Below are 8,668 nucleotides of genomic sequence, written 5' to 3' on the forward strand. Positions count from 1 at the left end.
ACAGTGTAGAGAGAGCTTTACTCTGTATCTAACCCCGTGCTGTACCTGTCCCGGGAGTGTTTGATGGGGACAGTGTAGAGGGAGTTTACTCTGTATCTAACCCGTGCTGTACCTGTCCTGGGAGTGTTTGATGGGGACAGTGTAGAGGGAGCTTTACTCTGTATCTAACCCCGTGCTGTACCTGTCCTGGGAGTGTTTGATGGGGACAGTGTAGAGGGAGCTTTACTCTGTATGTAACCCGTGCTGTACCTGTCCTGGGAGTGTCTGATGGGGACAGTGTAGAGGGAGCTTTACTCTGTATCTAACCCCGTGCTGTACCTGTCCTGGGAGTGTTTGATGGGGACAGTGTAGAGGGAGCTTTACTCTGTATCTAACCCCGTGCTGTACCTGTCCTGGGAGTGTTTGATGGGGGACAGTGTAGAGGGAGTTTTACTCTGTATCTAACCTGTGCTGTACCTGTCCTGGGAGTGTTTGATGGGGACAGTGTAGAGGGAGCTTTACTCTGTATCTAACCCCGTGCTGTACCTGTCCTGGGAGTGTTTGATGGGGACAGTGTAGAGGGAGTTTTACTCTGTATCTAACCCGTGCTGTACCTGTCCTGGGAGTGTTTGATGGGGACAGTGTAGAGGGAGTTTTACTCTGTATCTAACCCTATGCTGTACCTGTCCTGGGAGTGTTTGATGGGGACAGTGTAGAGGGAGTTTTACTCTGTATCTAACCCCGTGCTGTACCTGTCCTGGGAGTGTTTGATGGGGACAGTGTAGAGGGAGTTTTACTCTGTATCTAACCCTATGCTGTACCTGTCCTGGGAGTGTTTGATGGGGACAGTGTAGAGGGAGCTTTACTCTGTATCTAACCCCGTGCTGTACCTGTCCTGGGAGTGTTTGATGGGGACAGTGTAGAGGGAGCTTTACTCTGTATCTAACCCTGTGCTGTACCTGGCCTGGGAGTGTTTGATGGGGACAGTGTAGAGGGAGCTTTACTCTGTATCTAACCCCGTGCTGTACCTGTCCTGGGAGTGTTTGATGGGGACAGTGTAGAGGGAGCTTTACTCTGTATCTAACCCGTGCTGTATGCGAATGCTGTTTGCCAATAACCGGGAAGGTTGGAATTTCAATGGGTGTACAATATAAACTCAAGTGAATTTTAAAATAAATGTTAGAATACCCAATTCTCCCCCCCCCTCCCCCCCAAATTAAGGGGCAATTTCATGTGGCCAATCCACCTACCCTGCACATCTTTGGGTCGTGGGAGTGAGACCCAGGCAGGCACGGGGAGAATGCGCAAACCCCAAACGGATAGATATCCGGAGGATGGGATCAAACCCGGGTGGGTCCTCGGTGCCACACGGGGCAGCAGTGCCAAACCCTGTGGGCTCCCGGGGTGAATAACGTTTCAGGAACAGCAAGCGGAGGCAAAACATCAGAAGCCAATTTTGAAAGGGTACATCGCAACTCTCCAAACTCTGTCCAGCAGTCCTGACAAAAATCAACCCTCCAGGCTTGAATGAACGTCGTCGACCGATTGCCCCGTCAAGTCCACGGTACGCTCGCACCGCAGTCCAAGATTTCCCTGTTACACAACAACAACCACCTACCCGTCCCACGGTGCAAAATAAGGAGCCCTACACCAATTCTCTTAAAAGAGCACCCAATTTATTCTAGATTGAATGGATGAGAACGAGACACTTGCTAGCTGTTACAAAAAAAAAACAAAATCCTGTAAAAATGGAGCATATACACACACGCACACAGAAAAGTAACACATTCCCTCACCTTCCCGCCCCAATAAAAGCTTACTGACGTGCACAGAGAACAAGCGGATCGGAATGCCGTGCACCGTCATTGAAAACAACTCCAGGACTCTTTCACGCTAGGAAAAGCCTCCCGGAATCCCGGCGCCCGCCGCACACGGGAAGGAAGGCTGAAGGAAAGCCGATTTGAAACAGGAAAAGATGATTCCCAGGGTTGGAATGCGGAGGGAGAGCTTCTGCCTCACCAAAAGGCTGCCGACCTGAACCGCAGCCTCGTTCTGCCCAGGTAGGTTTCCCCACGCACACACAGGAACCAACCCCGCGTGGAATGGGCCAGTTTACAGTAATGCCTCAATCGTGGCGTTTGCAAAACAAAACAAAACAATAAACAGCAGCAAACCAACAAACACGATCCAAAATGGCTCAGGTAGAGTTCAGTAACAAACTCCTGCCTGTTCTGTGTAGCCCTCCCCTGCCGCCCACAAAAACGTTTCAATTCCAAAAGACATCGACTCAACATCTGAACCATTTACAATTGTGAACCGGATGGGTGGGGGGGGGGGGTCGAGTCAGCCCTGGGCAAACGTGCATCGCAAAATCCTTAAGAGGGCAGAAGGAGGCCATTCGGCCCATCAAGTCTGCACCGCCCCTACCCAGGCCCACTCCCCACCTAGCCTGGACAGCTTAGGGCGCTCAGCAACTCCGGGGAGGTGGAAAGAGAGAGAGAGAGAGACACAGGGGGATAACACAGGATGTTAAACCCGCCCAGACACAACTGGCAGCCTGTGACTACTGCTGGCTTTCGAATTAATGACCGTTACCCACTCAACGAGCCCAAATGACTCCACTGCTCCACAAGAGCTAAGAATGCCCCCCCCCCCCCCCCCCCTGCAGACACCCCATGCGTGGGGAGTCAGACAGTGAATCAATGAGTGCAGGCTAAACAGGAAAAATACATACAGGATAGGCAGCAGCGTTGGATATTTACCCCGGGCTCCGATGTTGTCTGACACCTTCAGAACACTTCACGGGAGGGGGGGGGGTGCAAGACCCACCCAAGCTGTCGACCAGGAACTCACCAACAACAAAACAAACACACACAGACCTGGAGCATGAGAGCTTCAATCCTGCTTCTGTCAGCACATTTAATGGGAGCTAAAATCGGATATAACGCAGGCGGACGTTCCAAAACTGCAATACACCAGAATTTAAAAATAAATACGCCAGTATCTTCACAATCGTTAAGAGAAAGTGCGATACTCAGTGAACATTCCCTCCCCACTGCCAGGTAACTCAGATCCTGACTGCTCTCCCTCCCCACTGCCAGGTAACTCAGACCCTGACTGCTCTCCCTCCCCACTGCCAGGTAACTCAGACCCTGACTGCTCTCCCTCCCCACTGCCAGGTAACTCAGACCCCGACTGCTCTCCCTCCCCACTGCCAGGTAACTCAGACCCCGACTGCTCTCCCTCCCCACTGCCAGGTAACTCAGACCCCGACTGCTCTCCCTCCCCACTGCCAGGTAACTCAGACCCTGACTGCTCTCCCTCCCCACTGCCAGGTAACTCAGACCCCGACTGCTCTCCCTCCCCACTGCCAGGTAACTCAGACCCTGACTGCTCTCCCTCCCCACTGCCAGGTAACTCAGACCCTGACTGCTCTCCCTCCCCACTGCCAGGTAACTCAGACCCTGACTGCTCCCCCTCCCCACTGCCAGGTAACTCAGACCCTGACTGCTCTCCCTCCCCACTGCCAGGTAACTCAGACCCTGACTGCTCTCCCTCCCCACTGCCAGGTAACTCAGACCCTGACTGCTCTCCCTCCCCACTGCCAGGTAACTCAGACCCTGACTGCTCTCCCTCCCCACTGCCAGGTAACTCAGACCCCGACTGCTCTCCCTCCCCACTGCCAGGTAACTCAGACCCCGACTGCTCTCCCTCCCCACTGCCAGGTAACTCAGACCCCGACTGCTCTCCCTCCCCACTGCCAGGTAACTCAGACCCCGACTGCTCTCCCTCCCCACTGCCAGGTAACTCAGACCCTGACTGCTCTCCCTCCCCACTGCCAGGTAATCAGACCCCGACTGCTCTCCCTCCCCACTGCCAGGTAACTCAGACTCCGACTGCTCTCCCTCCCCACTGCCAGGTAACTCAGACCCCGACTGCTCTCCCTCCCCACTGCCAGGTAACTCAGACCCTAACTGCTCTCCCTCCCCACTGCCAGGTAACTCAGACCCCGACTGCTCTCCCTCCCCACTGCCAGGTAACTCAGACCCCGACTGCTCTCCCTCCCCACTGCCAGGTAACTCAGACCCTGACTGCTCTCCCTCCCCACTGCCAGGTAACTCAGACCCCGACTGCTCTCCCTCCCCACTGCCAGGTAACTCAGACCCTGACTGCTCTCCCTCCCCACTGCCAGGTAACTCAGACCCTGACTGCTCTCCCTCCCCACTGCCAGGTAACTCAGACCCTGACTGCTCTCCCTCCCCACTGCCAGGTAACTCAGACCCCGACTGCTCTCCCTCCCCACTGCCAGGTAACTCAGTCCCTGACTGCTCTCCCTCCCCACTGCCAGGTAACTCAGACCCTGACTGCTCTCCCTCCCCACTGCCAGGTAACTCAGTCCCCGACTGCTCTCCCTCCCCACTGCCAGGTAACTCAGACCCTGACTGCTCCCCCTCCCCACTGCCAGGTAACTCAGACCCTGACTGCTCTCCCTCCCCACTGCCAGGTAACTCAGACCCCGACTGCTCCCCCTCCCCACTGCCAGGTAACTCAGACCCCGACTGCTCTCCCTCCCCACTGCCAGGTAACTCAGACCCTGACTGCTCCCCCTCCCCACTGCCAGGTAACTCAGACCCCGACTGCTCTCCCTCCCCACTGCCAGGTAACTCAGACCCTGACTGCTCTCCCTCCCCACTGCCAGGTAACTCAGACCCTGACTGCTCCCCCTCCCCACTGCCAGGTAACTCAGACCCTGACTGCTCTCCCTCCCCACTGCCAGGTAACTCAGACCCTGACTGCTCTCCCTCCCCACTGCCAGGTAACTCAGACCCTGACTGCTCTCCCTCCCCACTGCCAGGTAACTCAGACCCCGACTGCTCTCCCTCCCCACTGCCAGGTAACTCAGACCCTGACTGCTCCCCCTCCCCACTGCCAGGTAACTCAGACCCTGACTGCTCTCCCTCCCCACTGCCAGGTAACTCAGACCCTGACTGCTCTCCCTCCCCACTGCCAGGTAACTCAGACCCTGACTGCTCTCCCTCCCCACTGCCAGGTAACTCAGACCCCGACTGCTCCCCCTCCCCACTGCCAGGTAACTCAGACCCTGACTGCTCTCCCTCCCCACTGCCAGGTAACTCAGTCCCTGACTGCTCTCCCTCCCCACTGCCAGGTAACTCAGACCCTGACTGCTCCCCCTCCCCACTGCCAGGTAACTCAGACCCTGACTGCTCTCCCCAAGGGAAAACTTGCACACTGGTGGGGGCGAGTGGCGCGGAAATATTCGACCAGGCGCCGAGATTCCGCACTTTCATCGAGAACACAAGATTGGTTATTGCCGGCCGACCTATTTTAGCAGCTAAAAATACAACCTGAAACTCTTTTGACAAACACGGTCCTTGTTTCTACATCGCCACCGCCGGCCCCCTGGATCGACTCACTAAATGGCAAAAATCACCCATGGTCAATACGTAACTCTGTCAGCACCACAAACTGAATCCTCTGCTGCCAGCTTCATTGAAAACTCAGCACCTAACAGGACAGTTCCCCAGTGTTATACCCCAGTGTTATACAGTGACAGACCCATCCCCACCAGTACTGTACCCCAGTGTTATACAGTGACAGACCCATCCCCACCAGTACTGTACCCCAGTGTTATACAGTGACAGACCCATCCCCACCAGTACTGTACCCCAGTGTTATACAGTGACAGACCCGTCCCCACCAGTACTGTACCCCAGTGTTATACAGTGACAGACCCATCCCCACCAGTACTGTATCCCAGTGTTATACAGTGACAGACCCGTCCCCACCAGTACTGTACCCCAGTGTTATACAGTGACAGACCCATCCCCACCAGTACTGTACCCCAGTGTTATACAGTGACAGACCCGTCCCCACCAGTACTGTACCCCAGTGTTATACAGTGACAGACCCATCCCCACCAGTACTGTATCCCAGTGTTATACAGTGACAGACCCATCCCCACCAGTACTGTACCCCAGTGTTATACAGTGACAGACCCATCCCCACCAGTACTGTACCCCAGTGTTATACAGTGACAGACCCATCCCCACCAGTACTGTACCCCAGTGTTATACAGTGACAGACCCGTCCCCACCAGTACTGTACCCCAGTGTTATACAGTGACAGACCCATCCCCACCAGTACTGTACCCCAGTGTTATACAGTGACAGACCCGTCCCCACCAGTACTGTACCCCAGTGTTATACAGTGACAGACCCATCCCCACCAGTACTGTACCCCAGTGTTATACAGTGACAGACCCGTCCCCACCAGTACTGTACCCCAGTGTTATACAGTGACAGACCCATCCCCACCAGTACTGTACCCCAGTGTTATACAGTGACAGACCCATCCCCCCCAGTACTGTACCCCAGTGTTATACAGTGACAGACCCATCCCCACCAGTACTGTATCCCAGTGTTATACAGTGACAGGCCCGTCCCCACCAGTACTGTACCCCAGTGTTATACAGTGACAGACCCATCCCCACCAGTACTGTATCCCAGTGTTATACAGTGACAGACCCATCCCCACCAGTACTGTACCCCAGTGTTATACAGTGACAGACCCATCCCCACCAGTACTGTACCCCAGTGTTATACAGTGACAGACCCATCCCCACCAGTACTGTACCCCAGTGTTATACAGTGACAGACCCCTCCCCGCCAGTACTGTACCCCAGTGCTATACAGTGACAGACCCGTCCCCACCAGTACTGTATCCCAGTGTTATACAGTGACAGACCCATCCCCACCAGTACTGTACCCCAGTGTTATACAGTGACAGACCCATCCCCACCAGTACTGTACCCCAGTGTTATACAGTGACAGACCCATCCCCACCAGTACTGTACCCCAGTGTTATAAGGTGACAGACCCGTCCCCACCAGTACTGTACCCCAGTGTTATACAGTGACAGACCCGTCCCCACCAGTACTGTACCCCAGTGTTATACAGTGACAGACCCGTCCCCACCAGTACTGTACCCCAGTGTTATACAGTGACAGACCCGTCCCCACCAGTACTGTACCCCAGTGTTATACAGTGACAGACCCGTCCCCACCAGTACTGTACCCCAGTGTTATACAGTGACAGACCCATCCCCACCAGTACTGTACCCCAGTGTTATACAGTGACAGACCCGTCCCCACCAGTACTGTACCCCAGTGTTATACAGTGACAGACCCGTCCCCACCAGTACTGTACCCCAGTGTTATACAGTGACAGACCCGTCCCCACCAGTACTGTATCCCAGTGTTATACAGTGACAGACCCATCCCCACCAGTACTGTATCCCAGTGTTATACAGTGACAGACCCGTCCCCACCAGTACTGTACCCCAGTGTTATACAGTGACAGACCCGTCCCCACCAGTACTGTACCCCAGTGTTACACAGTGACAGACCCGTCCCCACCAGTACTGTACCCCAGTGTTACACAGTGACAGACCCATCCCCACCAGTACTGTACCCCAGTGTTATACAGTGACAGACCCATCCCCACCAGTACTGTACCCCAGTGTTATACAGTGACAGACCCGTCCCCACCAGTACTGTACCCCAGTGTTATACAGTGACAGACCCATCCCCACCAGTACTGTACCCCAGTGTTATACAGTGACAGACCCGTCCCCACCAGTACTGTACCCCAGTGTTATACAGTGACAGACCCGTCCCCACCAGTACTGTACCCCAGTGTTATACAGTGACAGACCCGTCCCCACCAGTACTGTACCCCAGTGTTATACAGTGACAGACCCGTCCCCACCAGTACTGTACCCCAGTGTTATACAGTGACAGACCCGTCCCCACCAGTACTGTACCCGTGTTATACAGTGACAGACCCGTCCCCACCAGTACTGTACCCCAGTGTTATACAGTGACAGACCCGTCCCCACCAGTACTGTACCCCAGTGTTATACAGTGACAGACCCGTCCCCACCAGTACTGTACCCCAGTGTTATACAGTGACAGACCCGTCCCCACCAGTACTGTACCCCAGTGTTATACAGTGACAGACCCGTCCCCACCAGTACTGTACCCCAGTGTTATACAGTGACAGACCCGTCCCCACCAGTACTGTACCCCAGTGTTATACAGTGACAGACCCGTCCCCACCAGTACTGTACCCCAGTGTTATAGTGACAGACCCGTCCCCACCAGTACTGTACCCCAGTGTTATACAGTGACAGACCCTCCCCACCAGTACTGTACCCCAGTGTTATACAGTGACAGACCCGTCCCCACCAGTACTGTACCCCAGTGCTATACAGTGACAGACCCGTCCACACCAGTACTGTACCCCAGTGTTATACAGTGACAGACCCATCCCCACCAGTACTGTACCCCAGTGTTATACAGTGACAGACCCGTCCTCACCAGTACTGTCCCCCAGTGTTATACAGTGACAGACCCGTCCCCACCAGTACTGTACCCCAGTGTTATACAGTGACAGACCCATCCCCACCAGTACTGTACCCCAGTGTTATACAGTGACAGACCCGTCCCCACCAGTACTGTATCCCAGTGTTATACAGTGACAGACCCATCCCCACCAGTACTGTACCCGTGTTATACAGTGACAGACCCGTCCCCACCAGTACTGTACCCCAGTGTTATACAGTGACAGACCCATCCCCACCAGTACTGTACCCCAGTGTTATACAGTGA

This window comes from Scyliorhinus canicula, chromosome 30 (assembly GCF_902713615.1).
Source record: "Scyliorhinus canicula chromosome 30, sScyCan1.1, whole genome shotgun sequence".
Taxonomy (NCBI): Eukaryota; Metazoa; Chordata; class Chondrichthyes; order Carcharhiniformes; family Scyliorhinidae; genus Scyliorhinus; species Scyliorhinus canicula.